Genomic DNA, 23,776 nt, shown 5'->3' with positions numbered 1-23,776 from the left:
GTGGACTAAAATTTAACGATTGATGTTAGTGCTGGGACGTGGTGTGTCTAGTCTTGAAGACAGGGCTATTGTCAGTCTGCAAATTAGAGTCACGTCTCGACACTCCACTCTGCAAAGATCAAAGTGGCATAACACAATACAAGGACTATCATACCTAGCGATTACTGTTTAAGGAAGGAGATGTTAAATACAGAGACTGCTGCAATTTTACTGGCAAAAATCCGGAGTGCTGCAAGCGGCAGCTGCAGCGTGAACCAAAGGCCACACTATTCGGTGCCACATTATTTCACAATCTGAGCAATTATGGTCACTTCTTGATCAGGAACATATGTGAACAAATGGTGACGGGCGGTGATAAAGAAGTTAAATTAAATCTGGGTCGCATTTGTCTACTGAAATCAAATATGGAAAACTATAGATCGTTTACAAACAGTATTGCAGTAATTTACCAAGAGAGGAAATAAGATATAAATTTACGGCTTACTGACCTGCTTAACTTTTTGACATGTTCCCTGAGGACATAATTTCGTAAAGATGGTAACTTCAATTTTCGTCAATCAGAATAGGTGTTTTCATATGAAATGTGGATAATGAATCGTTTCTACTGGAACATCATTTACCTCCAGCTGAGAAGTTTGGAAGTATACAACACGTGAAGAGACGCCAGATGGAGAGTACCAAAGAACTTGCAGTATGTGGAGTTTATTCAAGGGTAAAACACTAGGAGAGTACTCTGAACGATACTTGAAAACAGACGTGTTACTGCATGATGACGTATTCGAAAAATTTCGTGGTCATTACCTTGAAACATATGAACTGGATCTTTCTCATTGCACTATTTCACTTGGCTTGATATGGAACACTGGGGCATAGAGATGCAGCTTATTAACGATGTAGAATAGCTTCAGTTTATTGAAAGAAGCATTAAAAGCAATCGTTCATTGTTCATACGAACCTGCCGTTGCGAACAACAAATTGATGGGCAGTTAAGACGACGAAACTGACGACTCTCACATTATGTATATTGAGGTGTATAGCCATTACTATTATGGAATGTTACAGTATCTTCCCGTGTACACTTTTCTATGGCTTTCTCCAGAGAGTGTTGACACTTTTGATGCACAAAATATATCAGATTCTAGGAGTGGATCTGGAATATTCAGAGTGTATCCAAAATTTTCTGTCAGATTTGCCATTACATTGAGTAAAACGCCACCATCATCAGATAGTAACAAACTAAAGAATTAATTTCGACTCTACATGATAAGAACAACTGTGTTAGTCACTACAGAAATTTGCAAGTTTGTAACACAAATTGGAATAAAAAAGATTCACAGGATTTGGTCATTTATACGAGGTCCCTGGTTAAAGCCTTACACTGAGATTAATACACAAAAATGTGTAAGCGCGAGCAATGATTTTGAGAAAATTTTGTTTCAGACTGATGAATTATAGTGTGTTCGGTAAGCCATGTAAAATGTACAAAAGATGCTATACATATAGCAACATCGCAAGAAGTTTTATATGGAGCTGCTGCACTAATTGCCTACCCTAATTTTCAAAAGAGTTTCATTTTTAACGAAAACTTAATTGGCTTTGAATCTAACAGAACTAACTTACTGGTTGATAAGCCAATTGCACTAGGAATAGCTCTTATGGATACTTTGAAAAATTTGTGATAGATTTTTATTATGGATATATATGCTAAACAAGTTTCCAGCAAATCGTGAAAAACTGTGTTACTCATTAAAACTCTGTATGTTTAAGAGGATATCAATAATGATGTCAATACGTGGTTTGATACTTCAGCTTTCCCTATAAACAAGAGATACTGTATTCTGCTTATGAATAAAAAGGAAGTGGGATTACTGAAAGACGAATTAATTGGTGAACCTACCAACAAATTTGTTGCTCTACAGGCTAAACTCTACGCTCCCAATTTGAGAAGGATATGTAATATGCAGAACAAAGGGTGTAGGTCTTCTGTTAATGTGTTGATCGTCGATGATTGCAGACAATCATTGTAGGATTCTAAAATTGAAACACAAGTGGACTATTTAATTAATCAAAACACCAAGTAGTTTCTACTGGGAAACAGCCTGTGCTAAGCTTATCAGCAAAGGATAGACAATTTATACGTGCAGAGCAGGTGAATTTATTTGTTTGGCTTCGCAATCGTCTGAAAAATTATGATGATGATTGTTATTATTGTATATGTGTGAATCATTAAATACATAGCAAAATGTGGAAACATGGGTGTTGTGAGAAAATGTAAAATGTGATTTTGTAACTAATTTCCGTGTGTGTGTGTGTGTGTGTGTGTGTGTGTGTGTGTGTGTGTGTGTGTGTGCGTGCGTGAATGGAAACTGAGCTAAAGCACTTTAGCTCAGTTTCCATTCAGCCTGGAAAATATAATACATTGGATGTAATGGATAACTGTTGTCAATAGCTTTGCTTGGAGAAACTACTACACTCCTGGAAATTGAAATAAGAACACCGTGAATTCATTGTCCCAGGAAGGGGAAACTTTATTGACACATTCCTGGGGTCAGATACATCACATGATCACACTGACAGAACCACAGGCACATAGACACAGGCAACAGAGCATGCACAATGTCGGCACTAGTACAGTGTATATCCACCTTTCGCAGCAATGCAGGTTGCTATTCTCCCATGGAGACGATCGTAGAGATGCTGGATGTAGTCCTGTGGAACGGCTTGCCATGCCATTTCCACCTGGCGCCTCAGTTGGACCAGCGTTCGTGCTGGACGTGCAGACCGCGTGAGACGACGCTTCATCCAGTCCCAAACATGCTCAATGGGGGACAGATCCGGAGATCTTGCTGGCCAGGGTAGTTGACTTACACCTTCTAGAGCACGTTGGGTGGCACGGGATACATGCGGACGTGCATTGTCCTGTTGGAACAGCAAGTTCCCTTGCCGGTCTAGGAATGGTAGAACGATGGGTTCGATGACGGTTTGGATGTACCGTGCACTATTCAGTGTCCCCTCGACGATCACCAGTGGCGTACGACCAATGTAGGAGATCGCTCCCCACACCATGATGCCGGGTGTTGGCCCTGTGTGCCTCGGTCGTATGCAGTCCTGATTGTGGCGCTCACCTGCACGGCGCCAAACACGCATACTACCATCATTGGCACCAAGGCAGAAGCGACTCTCATCGCTGAAGACGACACGTCTCCATTCGTCCCTCCATTCACGCCTGTCGCGACACCACTGGAGGCGGGCTGCACGATGTTGGGGCGTGAGCGGAAGATGGCCTAACGGTGTGCGGGACCGTAGCCCAGCTTCATGGAGACGGTTGCGAATGGTCCTCGCCGATACCCCAGGAGCAACAGTGTCCCTAATTTGCTGGGAAGTGGCGGTGCGGTCCCCTACGGCACTGCGTAGGATCTTACGGTCTTGGCGTGCATCCATGCGTCGCTGCGGTCCGGTCCCAGGTCGACGGGCACGTGCACCTTCCGCCGACCACTGGCGACAACATCGATGTACTGTGGAGACCTCACGCCCCACGTGTTGAGCAATTCGGCGGTACGTCCACCCGGCCTCCCGCATGCCCACTATACGCCCTCGCTCAAAGTCCGTCAACTCCACATACGGTTCACGTCCACGCTGTCGCGGCATGCTACCAGGGTTAAAGACTGCGATGGAGCTCCGTATGCCACGGCAAACTGGCTGACACTGACGGCGGCGGCGCACAAATGCTGCGCAGCTAGCGCCATTCGACGGCCAACACCGCGGTTCCTGGTGTGTCCGCTGTGCCGTGCGTGTGATCATTGCTTGTAGAGCCCTCTCGCAGTGTCCGGAGCAAGTATGGTGGGTCTGGCACACCGGTGTCAATGTGTTCTTTTTTCCATTTCCAGGAGTGTATTTCCTCATCTGCCTCATGAGACTGAGTGAAAACCCCATTCCAGACTATCCTATCTTAGGAAAATCTGTGGAGCTACTGGGAATCGAACGTAGGTCCTTCCACACTAAAGACAGCGATGTGAACCCTTTGTTTAATAAGGCATTCTCTATATGTGGAAACGTGAAACAAGTGAAAATATTAAATGTGATGATGACTAGTTTTGTTTTGTATATATCCGGATTGACATGTGTACCAAGGCTGGTAATCGAACCTCAGTCTCCTGCTCACTAGGCAGATGCGCTAACCAATGTGCCATCCTGGCACAGTACCTTTGCACCATTGCATGGACTACCCTAGCACAACTTCCGCCTCTACAATGCTGTCCGAGTTTAGGGCGAATGCCAAGTAGGCCGAGGAGGGAGGTGTGCTAGGGAAGTCTGTGCAGTATTGCAAACCCACTGTGCGAGAGTGGTGTAGTGGTTCAAACCCTATCCTCGATAAAATTTTCCATTTGTCACTTCAGTCTGCATATGCACTTTCTATGTGCCTGAAAGATGACAAGGTCTCTGGAACCGTACAGTTTCGTGCCAAAACTGTCAAAATATCAAATGTAACGATTATCAGTTTTGTTGCGTTTGTAATAGGCTGTGCTGAACTGTGTGTGTAAATGTGCACAGTCAGCCAAATATGCATCAAACTTTTCTATGCTGCCGACCGAAGTGGCCGAGAGGCTCTAGGCGCTTCAGTCCGAAACCGCGCGACCGCTACGGTCGCAGGTTCGAATCCTGCCTCGGGCATGGATGTGTGTGATGTCCTTAGGTTAGTTAGGTTTAAGTAGTTCTAAGTTCTAGGGGACTGATGACCTCAGATGTTAAGCCCCAGCCGGCCGCGGTGGTCTAGCGGTTCTAGGCGCTCAGTCCGGAACCGCGCGGCTGCTACGGTCGCAGGTTCGAATCCTGCCTCGGGCATGGATGTGTGTGATGTCCTTAGGTTAGTTAGGTTTAAGTAGTTCTAAGTTGTAGGGGACTGATGACCACAGATGTTAAGTCCCATAGTGCTCAGAGCCATTTAAACCATTTTGTTAAGTCCCATAGTGCTCAGAGCCATTTGAACCATTTTTTCTATGCTGTAGTCTATAACAATTTTTATAATAAATGTTATATTTAGAGTATGTTTGTTTATCCCTACCTGATCATCCAAGTAAGCATTAGAAGGAGAGAGAGATGGAATTTGACATAACTTTAATGGAATTAACATGTGTAGCCTCTGAAAATGGCTGGGAATGTTACCAAACACACCATTACTGATGTGAGGTCTCTTTTTATCTCTCTCTCTCTCTCTCTCTCTCTCTCTCTCTCTCTCTCCAGCCTTCCAACTGCAGTCGAATGCATAATATCTTTCTCAGTTGTGTGTCTGCACCTTCATATGATATATATATTTGTGTGTGTGTGTATGTGTGTGTATGTGCGTGTAACATGGCACCATATCAAGTGAAGGTCAGGTATCTTTCGACACGAAGATGCTGTAGTATTGACAATATCTTTGAACATGGTGCCATTTTTACATAATTCAGGTGAAAATTACGGACTTATCTCAACAAGCAAATATTTTATTCAATAATAGCACCATTTTTTAATATGGCGCTGTTTTATGAAAATTGGGTGAAGCTTACTTCTTTTGTAAGTAACACTAGTTGTTTAAATTGAACATGGCAGATACGTACTAACTTTTCTTTGTATTTCAGGGTAACAGAGAAAAAGAGATGTGATTTGTGACATCATTCTCATAACGTCATTGAAAAGGGTAATGACGTCGTTGATAAGGGGATATGGCAGCTGATGTCGTGGTTAGGCTACTCATCTGGTCATCTTGAGAGGCGGCACAACACTCTCTCACTGTAACAACATTGTTAGTCAGATTGACGTTCATATTTTAGATGAGGATTCTGGTGTTCCACAGTACTACATTTGGTATGTGTGGTTTGCGACTTTTTCACATGAGGTCATTGTCAGCAGAATGATCTTATAACTGCATGTGTAACCTGTAGAGAACTTGTACACGAGGGGCCGTAGTGGAGGCCATGGAAAACAGGGAGAGAGGTACATTGGGGGCAAAACATTCTGAGTGCAGCGACCAGGCTGAATGAATGATACTGGAGCGCAGAAGTCAGTGGATCGTACCTGCAGAGGGGCTTCTGGCAATAGCACTCCCCTCCTTCCACTTAGTGTCAGACACAAGGGCGCCGGTTTGCAAAACATTTTACCTGGGCCAGGTGGCAGTCTGTACCGAAGGCGGCCAGTTAGCAGAAAATGTGTGAAGGAAGCCATTTAAGAGAGGCCGCTGTAACCTGAGCTTTTGTGCAAACAGTAGGAAAGTCATAAAACACCGTACATTCTCACGTTTGAGGCTGTGACAGTACAGACAGAGTGCTGGTCACGTGTTTGGTGTAATCAAGACTGTAACTCCCCTAACGCCAGGAAATCGCCAGGTTCTTTCAGCAAGCGGCGAGAGGCAAAAAACTTATGTATTGCACAGGTACGACTGTCTGGGAAGCTTAACAGCTTTCTTTTGCAAATTGGAAACCTTCAGCCTGGAAAGATTAGATCTCTCTGTAAATGAGGGACTATGGTCTCGTCTAGGTAGATGTTTTTTTTGCCGAATCACGGCCATGCTAACAATGAGAACGATGCCTCCATAGCCTAAAATCTTATTTTTCAGAGAAGAGAGATTTGGAGTCGCTGATCGGCTCCTCTCACGATTTGCAAAGCGGAGGGTTGCTCCTCCAAACATGGGAAACCCAGTGTTGTGTCCTGATTGGCTAACAGGCCAGAAGAACAGTTCAGAGGGAAGATTCAATGAGGACAGTTCGATTGGTTTTTGCAACGTGAGGCGGTTTCCTCTCTGCTAATTTTGCTCCCGTACCGGGGCTTCGTGGTAAGTGGTGGTGGTGGTTTGCGTTCTTCGTCTTCTGGTCCTCCTCTGCTGGAGGGCTTCAGGTCTTTCCCTAGAGGGTGAAACTTGTGATCTGTATTTTGTCGTGGACAATAGCCAGTGACAGTTTCCAACGCAGGAACTGCATATCCTCTCGGATGTATCGTGTATCACGAGGGTGAACGTATTCGTCCTGAGTCGGCCGTCAGACGTTAGACAATTCCAGAACTCGCGGTGGTACGCGTGAGTCAAATTGGTTTGGCCAGACAAGCAAATGGATATACCTCACACTGAAATCTACCGGGATTTCAGGGCTCTGAGAGGGAAGTTTCCCGCGTTCTGATAATGAAAACGCCAGACAACGTAGTTTTCAAGTTTTCATGGACGCGTCAGAAGATTACAGCTGGCGCAGCGCGCCAATCGTCGCTCACAGCGTGCAGTTTTCTGTGGCTTCCTGAATCAAGGTGAAAGGGTAAAATACGGATGCACCAGCGTAGGGTTGTTAAATGATATTCACTGCTCCCTGTTCTCAGGTGAATCATAGTTTGTGGTACACTTAGTCGTAGCTGATTCCATTTGAATAGAGTGGATTTACGTAAACAAAGTCAGACGGCGCTGTAAAAGGGATTAATTCAGGGAAGAATTTGTATAGCTTTTCTGTATGTAATTTTTTACGTAAGATTATAAGGTTGTTGTAGTTAACCAATAGAACTTATCATAATTTTGCAAACTTAATACACCACTGTTCCCTTTCATACTCCCTCTACTATTCACTGTTTTTATTTTTTTTTTATTTTCGTGATACATGGGTACATCAGCATTTTAAGGTACAATTTTATTACATTAATTAATCTGTTGATTGAGTTCTGAAAGTGACCGCAGGCAAAGGCAACAAAAGTGCCATGAGTAAATTCACTAATTTCATATATATGAAAATTAAGGCTGTAGCTCATGAGTTGAAGGTTATTGAGAAGATAATACTTTTCTTTATATAAAGGTAATGACATTTATAATCACTCAGACACATATTTATAATTAAAGGAAGCAGCGTCTTCCAATGTGACGTCAGAAATGTAAACAAATTAGGCTGGGAGCCCTATAGTGATACTACTTGTATAGTTACATATTTGTGTTTTTCGAATTATGCATGAGAAACTTAATGTCTTTTAATGTGTACTAGTTCAACAACGATGACGAACTCAGAGATCACGTTTCCACATGGTTGACAGCACAGGTGAGAAAGCCGTGTGAGGGAAGCATACTTCTGGCACGCTACAATTGCCGACAGAACGGTGGGAGATGTGCAGAAAGTAGCCTGAGATATGTTCTTGTAAGTAAATAATAAATAGTATCTCTGCAAAACGATTGTTTTGTGTGTGTTACAGTCTGCTCAAAAATTCCCTTTGCAAACCTCTAGGATTCGTAGAGGGGACAGAGTAGACGATATTTTGAATTGGAAGCCATATCTGGAAGTGTACTATTTCCGTACTACAGCCGTTTGAAAACATGTTTGCTAGGTACGTATGCAACAGAGTAATCACTGTAAGGATACTTAGAACAGGTCAGCCGATGTCATTTGATGTCTATCCTACTTCTCTGACGTGGTTCGACCTCATTCTCGTCTTTTGTTTACGGAATTCCTACAGGAACAAGTAGGATCTTGTGGCACGAGTTGTGGTCGTTGCTGAACAGATTGCAGAGACACCAGGTGCGACAAAGCGTGTATATCACAACATCATTGGTTCAAATGCCTCTGAGCACTATGGGACTTAACTTCTTTGGTCATCAGTCCCCTAGAACTTAGAACTACTAAACCTAACTAACCTAAGGACATCACACACATCCATGCCCGAGGCAGGATTCGAACCTGCGACCGTAGCGGTCATGCGGTTCCAGACTGTAGCTCCTAGAACCGCTCGGCCACTCCGGCCGGCACAACATCATTCCTAGGTACAATAAGTACACCGAAATTGATGGTCGCCACATCGAAACTTACTTGTAGTAGGTCAGAATGCTAACCTCCTTTGAGAAGGGCAAAAACGCTTTATGTTTGACTGTAAACTAGTGTTTATGAAAATTGATTACGTTTCCTCTTTGTTTATATGGTTGCAGAGTAATGGAATTGTAAAACAAGTGATGTAATGGGTCACAACTAATTAATTACTTGTAAAAGTGGTCGCGTTACTGACATGTTTTTAAATGGTTGTAGCAGGGAAACGGTACATTTCCGGACATGGGTTCCAATTCAAAATATTACGTACTCAGTCTCCACTACAAGTACTAGACGATTGTAAGAGGAATTTTAGAGCACCCTGTATGTAGATACTTGCTTTTTTCTGCATGCCAATAAGACAAATTATTTTAGACATTTTTTCTGTAGTACTACAGTGCTGCAGTTGCTTTAATGGTATAAAAGGTGTACCTAGATACCTGTGTTAAGGTACAAGACATACACTAGCGTTGGAACTTTGAGAGTGCCAATTATTTATTTACAACTTATACAAAACAGTTGTTATAACAGAGTGGAATAGTCTATTGCTCGACGAATTTCTGCAAGAGTTCTGAAGCGAATTCCGTGGAATGCTTCCTTCAGTTTAGGAATCAAGCAGAAGTCACAATGGCAAAAGCCTGGTCAATGTGGAGTGTGCTACAGTATTTACAGGCCCCATCTATGAAGCACATCAGTCACAGACTATGATATATTCGCCCGAGCATTTTTATGCAAAACGATGGGCAGGTCCTGTAGAAAGTATGGCCGCTTCTTCCTCTAACTGGTCGTAGGCCTGTGTCAAAAACTGAACAGCTTAGAGACTTTATGTAAGTTCCGCCCACCTCTGCGCTCATCCACTTCACTGGCAATGGGTTATGCACAACGCATGACTACTTCGAAGAGCAGTAAAACTTTGAAACAAGTGCCTATTTTGTGTAAGTTGTAAATCAATAGTTGCCACTCTTAAAGTTCCAGTCCTCGTACAATAGTAGACAATTTTAATTGAAACGTGCTGTTCTCTAATGCAAAGCGTAAACTGATGAGCCATTCCTCACGTCAGACTGGGAGTCTGTTGAAAAATTACGATTGCTGGATCAATTTTATCTCGAAGTGTTAGAAGGGAGCATGATGCCTCAGTTGTAAGGAATTGCGTGACGGCGACTACAAACGGCTATAGGCCAGAACGCGAAGGCATCGCGCAAACCGATTCTGCCTCGTCGTATCGGAGCACACGTCTCTGTGTCATCTCCTCATTTCGAGTGCTCTGAGCGTCTGTAACAACAGGACTGCGCTGTTTCGTTTCCTCAGAGCAAGTTATCCTATTAAAAACGGCTCTCAAGACAAACAATGGCTTCAAACATCTCTCATTCTGTAATTACATCGCGGGATGAGCGTAATATTTACATTTAATTTGCCCGGCGCTATAAAGATACCTCAACGCAATTGTAATGTTATGGAAATAAGGTGTAGATTGCATCGCAGAGCAAATACGGGACCCTGCGCTGCGGCGGCTGTGAAAATGAAGTGCGGGCGGCCCCCGCTGCTCGCTTCCAGGCCGAGGAACAACACGTACCGCAGCGCAGCACTGTGAATTAGGCCGCGCTGTTTATTCCGGTAATCGTATTTGAACAGCGCGGCGTCTGCTTTACGACTGCCGCGGCTCAGAGGTGGAGCAACGGCGGCGCGAACGACCGCTGCAACTCAGGCGTGCGTAGCGGCCTGCGGCAGTTGATGCGTAACGAGTAGCTAGGCCGCGCTACACGACGTCTTGGCTAACGATATGTGGAATGCAGAACCGCTGGCTGCCACTGTACTTAGCATCCCTGGATGTATCAAAGGCCTTTGATTTTGTGATGCCCTTGGTCCTGTTCTGAGGGCTCAAGGTTCTGATTGAGGGCATTGACTACCCCCAGCGGAGGTATAAGGCGAGCCCAATCGTTATTTTTGGAGGTGGGAACTCGTCACATCTAGGCAGCCATCTAAGTGAGTTTGGCAGTGTGATCCTTTATCCCCCATTATCTTCAACATGTCTGTTGATAAGCCCCTGTCTCCTGTTCCTGAGCACGTTGGCGCCCTCCTCATTGATCAGCGAGTAAAAGCTGCTGTGTTCACTGACGACCTCCTCCTGTTCGCCAAGACCTCAGTCTCAAGGTTAGCCCCCAGAAGTGCTTCTCCCTCACTCTTGTAACATCGGGCCGTGAGAAGAAGGTCGGCCGGAGTGGGCGAGCGGTTCTAGGCGCTACAGTCTGGAGCCGCACGACCGCTACAGTCGCAGGTTCGAATCCTGCCTCGGGCATGGCTGTGTGTGATATCCTTAGGTTAGTTAGGTTTAAGTAGTTCTAAGTTCTAGAAGTTAAGTGCCATAGTGTTCAGAGCTATTGGAACCATTTGGAGGAAGAAGACCAAAGCCGACTAGAGTGTCACCTTCCATGCTGGTGCCAACAACATGCCTGCACTGGCCATGGGAGATACACTCAAGTACCTGGGACTACAATTCACCACATGCAGATGCAACCTGCTCCACCCTCTGCGATAGCGAGGTTGGCAGGCAAGTTGACATCTTCAAGAAGGAGCCGCTTAAGCCTCAGCAAAGACTTCATTCCCTTCATTCTATAATCGTACCAGCTATTTTTCATAGCTTGGATCTGGGCAGGCTTGATCTGGGTGCCCTCTGTTCCCTCGACGTTTGCGGGCACACAGCCATAAGATCTTACCTGAGCTTGCCGCCATACACATGTCGGCTACTTCCACACCCCTATCTCACATGGGGGCTTGGGGTACTGGCAGCCCATTGTGAAACGTCCCCTTTGAACAATTATACATGACTGTGCTTAAACTGACACACAATATTTTGTTAGCGCAACGCAATCTGACTTTCAAAATTCCCTACAAAGGAATGGCCCTGACTAACATTAAACTATGCCTTTCACAAATCACTTACCTCACAAAAATCTTCGCTGCTCAAGCTACTGCAATACAGCGAGCGCCACTAGTGCCAGCTAAATAAAAGATTCAAACTATGGAAGGCACTAACTACTGATAGGGATAGTTAGCAAATGAAAGATATTAATAGAGAACAAACAATGTATTTACCTTAGTATCATCAAAGGTCATAATATATATAGCAGTTCATAACAAATTACAAAACTCCGCCATCTCTCTCCCCACATCCACCACTGCTGGCGGCTCACCTCCAACTGCGCAACGCTACGCGCTGTTCACAGCCAGCTGCCTAACACTACAATGGCGAGTATTACAACAATGCAAAGCAGCCACAGACTGCACACAGCACAGCCAGTGATTTTCATACAGAGGTGGCGTTACCATAAAAAAACCTAAACAGCCTACTTACATAGAGAAAACATAAACAGCCTACTTACATAGAGAAAACATAAACAGCCTACTTACAATTGGCTTGGTTCTCTTTTTCTAGGAGGCGGCTCTCAAAGATGGAGAGGCAGGTTACAGCTGCTGACCATATTTTCCAGGACAGTCTCTGACACAAAATTCTTCCTTTTGATATTCATTTACGGAGGAAGGACGACATCATTATATTTACCTTCCGACTGGGCCAGTGCTGGGGCGAGCACCTGCACTTGTCAGTCGACGGTGCTGCACTGCTAAAGTCTGTCCAAACACCAGGGCTGCACTGCTGGGTGTCCAAGACTCAGCAGTTCGTCACTAGCCGCAACTCCATCCCCAGCTTGCGCGCATGTATCAGTGCTCTTTACCTACTCAGGCACGAGTCCTTCGTGGGATGGAGGGTGACACCAGATGCCGGAGTGGCTGCAACACCACGGAAACTGCTAACCCCATAATCCAGCACTATTGGAGGATGGATGAGGTCCACATCAACTGACATGATGCTGTGGCATCTTTTTAGTGCGTGATCTCCGGCAAAGGAGCTGCAAAGTTCTGTTGGAGCCTCACCTCTATACATATGAGGGTCTGAAGAAAACGGATGTTATGGCGTCTGTGCCGACGCAGCGTACATCATAGATGCCCAAGTAGTCGGCGACAACCTCGACCTCCATCGGTTCACCGTGAGAACAGTGAGGTTTATGACAAGCAGGCCGTCCGCAGCAGCGTTCGCGAGCTCTTCCGGCTGTACAGCATATCAGCATCATGTCAGCGATCATCAGCTGGCATGTAGTCAGGTCCCCAGCATCTGTAATACCTTTGCAACAAGTGGGCTTGACAAAGTACCACCTTTCGACAATGGGACTTCTGGCATTCTAGACAGTATTATCGTGGCGCGGAGTTTTGAGACTATGACTGCTGACAATACTTCCCAGGCGTCCCTCTGAGGTGTAATTCTGTTCTGCCCACTCGTCTAATACAAGGTGCCTAGGAAGTTGTTTTCTCGGATCGCTAGGCAACAATTCAAGCAAATCATATTACTGGAGTCAAACTGACAATAGTTAAATTTTCGTATTCACAAAGGTGTGTCGCAAGCAAATGGCGACATGCAAATAATAAATGTCCTTCGGTATATACAATTTCCCCTTGCAAGCAAAACAATGCATTTCATAAGTCACTGCTGTAGCGTTTGTATGACGGCTCGTCATCCACTCCGGCAGCGGCTAGGCGGCGCGGTGCTTATATTATCCTCGTGTAGAAGTTGCTCCTGCCATGGTGTCGTCCTTCTCAGCCCACTATTGGCTGACGTCGTCTCACAGCCCTCTCTTCTCTTCCGTTCTTGATCGTCGTGCCGACGCTTGCCGCTACACCGGAACATTCTTGATAATTCGTTACGGTGGAAGAGTGACGTAATCTGATCCACCTATCAACCGGTGCTGGGCCGAACGCCTGCAATCGTCAGTGGCGCCGCCGCGGCATGATGCCCTGCAACGGAATTGGGTGGGAGTGTGCTCACCCCTCTTCACTGCTGACTGACGTCTCAGACATAATACCAGCTTTATTCATATATTCTTGTAATTTATGTATTTCTAGAATCAGAATTTAGAACACCTTTGGAAGACAAATAAAACAGGAGGGATGCATAACATTCCATCGGAATTTATAACACCATTGGTGAAAGTGGGAGCAAAACGATGGTGCGTAGAATTATGTGTACAAATTATGAGACTGGAGATACGCCATTAGACTTTTGATACAATTCCCAAGATAGCAAGAGCCAAATGCGAGAATTATCGCACCGTCAGCTTAAAGTACATGCAACCAAGTTGCTGGCAGCAATAACATACATATGACGTCCAGTTTGGCTTTAGGAAAGATAAAGGCACCAGAGAGCCAGTTCTGACGTTACCGTTGATAATTAAAGAAGGCCTGAAGAAAAATTAAGGGACGATTACGGGATTTGTCGACCTGGAGAAAGTGTTTGACAACGTAAAATAGAGCAACATTTTCGAGATACTCAGAAAAATTGGAGTAAGCTATATGGAAAGACGGATATAATACAATATGTACAAGAACCAAGAGGGAACAATAAGTGTGGAAGACCAGGAACGAAGTGCTCAGAGTTATAAGACAGGGTTGTAGTCTTTCGCCTCTGCTGCTTTACCCATATGTCGAAGAAGCAAGGACGGAGAAAGTTGAAGATTCATGTGTGGAATTAAAATTCAGTTTTAAAGGATCTGAATGTTAAGATTCCCTGATGACTCTGCGGTTCTCAGTGAAAGTTAAAAAGAATTACAGGCTGTATTGAATGGAATGAACGGTCTAATGAGTACGGAATATGGATTCAGAATAAACCGAAGAAGTAGCAGAAACGCAATATCACAATTACCGATCACGAAACAGACTAGCACTGGCAAAAAGAGCATTCCTGGCCAACAAAAGTCAACTAGTATCAAACTTAGTCCCTAATTTCGGGAAGAAATTCCTGAGAATGTGCGTTTGGAGCAAGCGTTGTATAGCAGTGAGACATGGACTGTGGGAAAACCGGAACAGGAGAGAAAAGAAGCATATGAGATGTGGTGCTACAGAAAAGCACTCTGTCTTCAGGCTACAAGTGGCCCATCGGGACCACCCGACCGCCGTGTCGTCCTCAGCTGAGGATGCGGATAGAAGGGGCGTGTGGTCAGCACACCGCTCTCCCGATCGTTATGATGGTTTTCTTTGACCGGAGCCGCTACTATTTGGTCAAGTAGCTCCTCAATTGGCATCACAAGGCTGAGTGCACCCCGAAATATGGCAACAGCGCATGGCGGCCCGGATGGTCACCCATCCAAGTGTTGGCCACACGACAGCGCTTAACTTCGGTGATCTGACGGGAACCGGTGTATCCACTGCAGCAAGGCCGTTGCCCGGTGCACAGAGAATGTTGAAAATTGGACAGACTGTTAAGGTAAAAAACGAGGATGTACTTCGCAGAATCGGCAAGGAAAGAAATATACGGAAAATACTGGCAAGCAGAAGGGATTGGATGACAGGACATCTGTTAGACATCACGAAATAACTTCTATGGTACTAGAGGAAGTCCTAGAGGGTAAAATCTTTAGCGTAAGACACAGATTGGAATATATCCAGAAAATAACTGAAGACGTAAGTTGCTAGAGCTGCTCTGAGATTATGTGGTGAAAAGGTTGGGACAGGAGTGGAATTCGTAGTGGGTCGCATTGGACCAGCCAGAACACTAATGAGACTCAGAAAATAACATTGAATTAATTCAGAATCGCCTGTTTTCAGTCACATTTGAAAGCAGTTCCCTACACAAAGGGAAACTCTAGGGATTATGTCCGGAAATTCATGGTTTCTATGCTGCAGACCATTTATTCAATCATACTTTGTTAAAGAGACTGCGACCTAATACGCACTGTACCATGGATCTACAGTTATAGTATGCAAGGTTCCCTCCTAAAGGGTGGTATTGTTCCTCATACATCATTCCCTAGCGCCCTTTCCTGCCTTAGTAATTGGCAATGTTGTGACAGATTCATTTCTCTTGCTGAGTCACCTTGCAGTGGATGTGATACAGCGTTTTACACAATGGTTCTGTATTCGAATCGAGAGTTTGCCGACATGGTGTATTGATTCCATGTTTTTAGGTTCCCAGAAGGATTTCGAGACCGTTCCTCACAATCGTCTTCTAACCAAATTGGGTACCTATGCAATATCGCCTCAGTTGTGCGACTGGATCCGTTATTTCCTGTCATAAACGTCACGTTTCGTAATAATAGACGGAAAGTGGTCGAGTAAAATGGAAGTAATATCCGGCGTTCTCCGGGGAAGTATTACAAACCCTTTATTGTTTATGATCTATATTAACGACATAGGAAACAATCTGAGCAGTGCTCTTAGATTGTTTGCAGATGATGCTGTGATTTACCGTCTTGAAAAGTCAACAGATGATCAAAACGACTAGAAAAATGGTTTAGGTAAGATATCTGTATGGTGCGAAAAGTGGCAATTGACCCTGAATAATGAAAAGTGTGAAGTTATTCACATGAGTACTAAAAGAAATCCGCTACATTTCGATTACGCGATAAGTCACACAAGTCTGAAGGTTGTAAATTCAACTAAATACTTAGGGATTACAATTGCAAGTAACCTAAATGGGAACGATCACATAGATAATGTTGTGGGCAGAGCAAAGGAAAGACTGCGATTCATTGGCAGAACACTTAGAAGGTGCAACAGGTCTACTAAAGAGACTGCTTACACAACTCTTGTCCGTCCTATCCTGCAGTATTGATGTGCGGTGTTGGATCCGCATCAGGTGAAACTGACTGATGACACCGAAAAAGTTCAAAGAAGGGCAGCTCGTTTTGTATTATCGCAAAATAGGGGAGATAGTGCCACAGACGTGACACTTGAATTGGAGCGGGAATCACTACAACAAAGGCGTTCTTCGATCTCCTCCGATTGCGAAAACATTCTATTGGCACCTACCTACACAGGGAGAAATAACGACTATGATAAAAAATGATAAATCAGTGCTCGCACAGAAAAATTTAAGTGCTCGTTCTTTCCGAGTGCCGTTCGAGAGTGCAACGGTTGGGAGACAGGTTGAAGGTGGTTCATTGAACAATCTGGCAGGAACTTTGTTGTAAACTTCAGGGTAATCACGCAGATGTAGATGTAGATGTAGACTTACGGAAAGGCACATGGCAACGGACGGCGGCAGCAAGGTTGTGTCAGGAAACCTGTCCCCGCCGACAACAACCATAGCATTCAAGGTTTGCGACAATGTTTCGCCTTTTGCCTGAGACAGGGTCCTTTCAGAAGTCAGGAAATCATGAAGAACGTACCTAAAATGTTTGGACACCAGACTTGGAGGAAAATGTGATTAACATTGCGGAAGGTGACCGCCGCGTCAGTACCGGGCAGTCGGCCCATCAGTACAGTGTAAGCCATACGACTGTTTGGAACTTTCTCCATGACAATTGTTACTAACCTTATCACTTACAGCGTGTACAGCGCTTACTAGCGAAAAACGTTCCACATCAGAAGCAGTTTTGCCACTGGTTTCTTCACCAGAAAACCACAATTTAGGCATTTGTGACATCCATTCTATTCACAGGTGGGGCTACCGTCACACGGAGTCTATCTTCAGTTTTCATGAGAGTCATCTGTGGGACGGTATGAAGAATCCTCGTGGTATGGTGACAGCGAATCATCAGCATCCGTACAGCCGGACTGTGAGGGCCGGGACAATTGCCGTCCGTATTTTGGGGCCAACCTTCCTTCCATGTCGTCTAACAGGCCGAAGCGATCGGCGGTTCTTGGGGCTTGCTTTGCCTCCCCTGCTGGAAGAAATGCCATTGATGATTCGAAGGGTTATGTGTCTGCTACATGACGGTGCTCCAGCCCACTTCGCTGTTAACTTCCAGACGCATCTCAAACGTATCTTCCCTGGTCGATGGGTCGGACGACGAGGACCAGCTGTATGGCCTGTTCGTTCACCGGATCTAGACCGCTGCGATTTCTGGTTATAGGGCCATCTCAAAAGGATCGTCTGGGCAGAGCCCATTCCAGATGTGGAGACACTGGAGCAGTGAATTCATGCTGCCTTTGACACTGTTCGGATGCAGCCTGGGCCGATGTGAACATGTGAGACAACATGCTACGGCGTGTACACGCATGTGTTGAGGCACATGGAAACCATTTTCAACACTGTAACTGTGACTGCATGGTACAGTGTGTGATTGAATAAATGGTCTCTAGCATGGAAACCATGCATTTCCGAACATAAGTTCATTAACCCTTTTGGTTCCGTATCCTCTCATTGATCAATCCCTGCAGCTTTTACACGGTGGAAATTCACTCTGTATAATTGCAGAGGCACGATATTTTTTGAAGCAAAGAAACACACAGTGATGTACAGCACCATCACTTGCAGACTGTATGGTTTCATAATTACTCACTTGTCTCTGTAATCCTGTGCAAAACTACATCTTATAAACAGCTCGCAGAATTTCAAAAATTGCAATCATTTGGTATTCAACGTTCATTTTTCAGCTTTTCGCATCTTTCTCTGCAACTGTTAGTTCCTCTGTCGTTCATATTCTCATTTTCTTATATTTTGTATCCATAAAATCTCATGTCAACCCTTTTCTCTCCCTCTTTCCACTTCTCTTATTTTATTCATATATCAACCTCTCTGGGGGTTGCACCCAAAGAGCAGAAATATACATGTGCAACACTAACAATTACTTACCTCAAATGTACATCTGTATGTGCATCTACATAGATCATAAGCTACCGTACGGGGCATGGTGGAGGGGTAACACAGATCATATTAATTACAGAAAACTAGCGCCTCGCCCCAGCTTCGCAACGGTAGCATTAAGTATCTACGGACAGACGACCTGTGCGGCATAGAGGAACTAAATTACACACAAAAACCTCTCTCATGAAGCTGTATATCTATTAGTGGAAACCGTATCAAAATCCATGCAGTCGGCAGGAGTGGCCGTGGGGTTCTAGGCGCTTCAGTTTGGAATCGCGTGCCCGCTACGGTCGCAGGTTCGAATCTGCCTCGGGCATGGATGTGTGTCATGCCCTGAGGTTAGTTAGGTTTAAGTAGTTCTAAGTTCTAGGGGACTAATGACCTCAGATGTTAAGTCCCATAGTGCTCAGAGCCATTTGAACCAAAATCCATGCAGTATTTCCTGAGATTAGTCGCCACATAAGAAACCCCACGATCAGGCCCTTGAAGAACACGGGATAGTTGACAGACATGCGTCTCATCCTCAGCCATTCATCATCGGATGCGGTGTGGATGGGAATGAGGTACCAGAAAAGACTGCCGGCAGTTGCGACGTTCCGATCTCAGAGTTGCTGCCCATCAATCAGGATGCTCTTCAATTGGCATCACGAGGCTGAGTGCCCCCCCTCCCCCTTTCCAGTACAGATCAAGGAAAAATCCCTGTCAGTACCGGAAATCGAACCCGGGTTCCCCCGTCCCGCGAAGGTCTAACGATTTCACCATTCGGCTACGCAGGTGGACAGTCTTCACAAACAAAGATATGTGTCAATTCAGATTGAGCTTCGCAGGTCTTTGGAGTTGCACTAGTTGTTTATTTTCGTGCTTTTCCCTCCAGCTCCTCTGCAGCTGGCCAGCTTTTAGCTCACATCACTGCCACGAGATGTCACTCCAAATGCCAATAAATACTTGTATGTAACATTAAGTTCAACGGGCCCAAGGGTGCAATCTCGATTTATCTCTAGCTCATAAACTGTTTTTGTGGGTGTGAAAGTTACCAGAAGCAGCAGTGGCTGTAAAAAAATTCTGTCTGCTACAACAAACTTTTTGCAACTTCCAGAGATCTTCACAGGGTAGCTTATGGTTTGGTGTGTCAAGAGATCAAGTAATGAGGATGACATGATGTTTCACTTCAATAATTACATAAACTGAAGATCCAAAGAAACTGGTATAGGCATGCGCATTCAAATACAGAGATAAGTAATATGGCGCTGCGGTCGGCAACGCCTATATAAGACAACAAGTGTCTGACGCAGTTACTGCTGCTAAAATGGTCGGTTATCAAGATTAAATGAGTTTGAACGTGGTATTATAGTCGGCGCACGAGCGATCGGATTCAGAATCTCCGAGGCAGCGACGAAGTTGGGATTATCCCGTACGACCATTCCACGAGTATACCGTGAATATCAGGAATCTGGTAAAATCAAATCTGCCACATCGCTACTATCGAAGAAAGATCCTACAAGAACGGGGACAACGATGACTGAAGAGAATAGTTCAACGAGACAGAAATGCAGCCCTTCCCCACACTGCTGCAGATGTCAGTGCTGGGCCATCGACAAGTGTTAGCGAGCGAAGCGTTCAACGAAACATAATCGATATGGGCTTTCGGAACCCAAGGCTTACTCGTGTACCCTTGATGACTGCACGACACAAAGCTTTACTTCTTGCCTGGGTCCGTCAACACCAGCACTGGACATGTTGTTTGGCTGGACATGTCTCGTTTCAAATTGAATCGAGCAGATGGACGATTGCGGGTATGGAGACAACCTGACATCGTTCGTGCATATCAGTCGGGGACTGTTCAAGCTGGTGGAGGCTCTATAATGGTATGGGACGTGTGCAGTTCGAGTGGTATGGGACTTTGATACGTCTAAATACGACTCTAGCAAGTGGCGCTTACGTAAGCATCCTGTATGATCACCTGCATCCATTCATGTCCATTGTGCATTCCGACGGACTCGGACAATCCCAGCACTACATTTCGACACCCGACACGTCCAAAATCGCTACAGAATGACTCCAGGAACACTCTTCTGAGTTTACACATTTCCGCTGACAACCAAACTCCCCACACATGAACATTATTAAGCGTATGCCTTGCAACGTGCTGTTCAGAAGAAATCTCCACCCCATCGTACTCTTACGGATGTATGGGCAGCCCTGCAGGATTCATGGTGTCAGTTCCCTCCAGCAATACTTCAGACATTGGTCGAGTGCATGCCACGTCATGCTGCGGCACTTCTGCGTGCGGGCCCTACTCAGCATTAGTAGGCGTACCAGTTACTTTGGCTCTGCAGTGTATTTATTGCTTCCGCTGGCACAGGTTTCAAGCACAAGAACTGTCTCACGGCTGATTCACCACTGCTTATTCATCGTTTCAGTAATTGCAGGTGACGTCATACATTATTACACACAGAAAATTTGAGGCTTATAGTCAGAATTACGTTGGTATTCACAAATTTATATCTGAATATTAACCGCCAATTCACTCCTGCCATGCTGCAACAATGATTTTCCTTGGATGTTAGTTTGTTTTTGTACCGAAATTTACAAAATACGTTTGTAAGCAAAACGTTTTACGAAATCACTTCTACTATGAAAATTGTTGATTATAAAATATTGGTGACGTGGTCATGAGTTCTTTACACAAATACAAAAGAAAATCTAGTTTTATCTCTCGTAAAATTCAGTCTAGAATTACAAAATGAGAATTGTTTATGATGTTTGTTCACGTATCAATACTTAGCAGTCGAACCAGAGCAGAGATGTTCTTCCAGTCGATACAATTGAAATAAAATTAATGACGAAATATTAAGAAGAATAAAAAATTGGGTCTTAAAATGTCCAGATATACGAGAAAAAAGGTACAAAATTTATTTAAACCCGTAAATTTGGCACCTTGACCCTAGTGGTCTACACTTAATGCCAAACTTATCCTAACGATCATGTTTTGATACGTTTCAAACAGATAACAGTACATACGTTACACGCTCATAATTACTATAATTATAAATCATATACACAAAACTTACTTACACAGTTTACCTATTAAAACTGAAAACCGTATCAAAATACTGACAGTAGTTGCTGAGATTAGCGTTTAAATACAGAACGAAAAAATGTGGCGGTGGATAATTTATAACATATGGAAAGGCAAATCTACATTTCTAGCATTTGTAGACTTAGAGAAAGCTTTTGACAATGTTGACTGGAATACTCTCTTTCAAATTCTGAAGGTGGCAGGGGTAAAATACAGGGAGTGAAAGACTACAATTTGTACAGAAACCAGATGGCAGTTATAAGAGTCGAGGGGCACGAAAGGGAAGCAGTGGTTGGGAAGAGAGTGAGACAGAGTTGTAGCCTATCCCCGATGTTATTCAATCTGTATACTGAGCAACCAGTGAAGGAAACAAAAGAAAAATTCGGTGTAGGTATTAAAACTCATGGAGGAGAAATAAAAACTTTGAGGTTCGGCGATGACATTGTAATTCTGTCAGTGGCAGCAAAGGACTTGGAAGAGCACTTGAACGGAATGGACAGTGTCTTGAAAGGAGGGTATAAGATGAACATCAACAAAAGCAAAACGAGGATAATGGAATGTAGTCGAATCAAGTCGCGAGATGCTGAGGGAATTGGATTAGGAAATGAAACACTTAAAGTAGTCAAGGAGTTTTGCTATTTGGGGAGCAAAATAACTGATGATGGTCGAAGTAGAGAGGATATCAAATGTAGACTGGCAATGGCAAGGAAAGCGTTTCTGAAGAAGAGAAATTTGTTAACATCGAGTATAGATTTAAGTGTCAGGAAGTCGTTTCTGAAAGTATTTGTATGGAGCGTAGCCATGTATGGAAGTGAAACATGGACGATAACTAGTTTGGACAAGAAGAGAATAGAAGCTTTCGAAATGTGGTGCTAAAGAATAATGCTGAAGATTAGATGGGTAGATCATATAACTAATGAGGAGGTATTGAATGGGATTGGGGAGAAGAGAAGTTAGTGGCACAACTTGACTAGAAGAAGGGATCGGTTGGCAATACATGTTCTGAGGCATCAAGTGATCACCAATTTAGTATTGGAGGGCAGCGTGGAGGGTAAAAATTGTAGAGGGAGACCATGAGATGAATACACTAAACAGATTCAGAAGGATGTAGGTTGCAGTAGGTACTGGGAGACGAAGAAGCTTGCACAGGATAGAGTGGCATGGAGAGCTGCATCAAACCAGTCTCAGGACTGAAGACCACAACAACATAGCAAGATAGCAGAAAAAACATATACAGGGAGATGATTAGTAAAACCGGCGAACCGCAGGGGAGGATTCCTGTCTGGAAATGGAGGAAGAAAGATACTATGGACATGTATTCGGAAATGCATTCGTTGCCACAGTAGACGACGCCGATGAACGAAAGTTCCTCTGATAACGTGCCGTATGTCCCTTGTGTGATGGAGGCTGTGTAGCTGACGCAATTTCTGTTAGCAGCATAGCGGTACGTTGGTAAAGAGGACTGATGATAGAAGTCCCATAATGTTGATGATCTGGTGCAAAAACAATCGACAAAAGCCTTCCCACAGAGGGAAATCAGCTGCTGATAATTCTTGCTATCGTTGCAGGTGAAAGGGATTGTAGCGTTTGTCATTCAGGATGGTAGTTTGGCTTACAGTATATTGGCGGGTCACTTACCTGGAGCTTGTATTGGGGTTCGTCTCAATATTCTGTAGAACCTGGTTCTCCAAATCTGGTGTACGCACAGTCCGCCACCTTCCTGCCCAAAAAGTGGTTGAAATGTTCTGTGATGTGATTGTGGCTGAGAGGGTACTTTTTTTTGGTATAGCCGTGCTGTCTCTCGATCGTTTCCATCTGCTTGGCCAGTTACATCTCAGCTTGTTTCCGACATGAAAACTATTTTGCTGATTACATAGCCAGCGTCTATCAAACAGCCTGCACCTTACAAGGAATACACGGTACGTGGTCAGGCGAAGTGTCATTCCTTAGCGCCATCGACTGTGGCAACGATGCATTTCCGGACACATGTTCATGGGACCTTTTTCCCTCAATTTCCAGTCAGGAATCCGTCCCTGCAGTTTGTCGGTTTTATCAGTGTTCATCCTTTATAAATAAAGGCGGCAGGAAAAATTTCGTCTCAGCGTAACATAAAGTTATAAGAATGTCCTCTCTAAATTCACATTGCTGACATGTGCTTACACAAGAGATGAACCATGCAGTCAGCGGTTGTTAATCACTGAAGAGCAGCCCATCTTCACTCACCATGTCGACTACCGCGAATAGTGCGAGAGAGTCTCGTCAGCTCAA

The sequence above is a fragment of the Schistocerca americana genome, chromosome 1 (genome assembly GCF_021461395.2).
Source record: "Schistocerca americana isolate TAMUIC-IGC-003095 chromosome 1, iqSchAmer2.1, whole genome shotgun sequence".
Taxonomy (NCBI): Eukaryota; Metazoa; Arthropoda; class Insecta; order Orthoptera; family Acrididae; genus Schistocerca; species Schistocerca americana.
Note: the sequence above shows the minus strand (reverse complement) of the source record.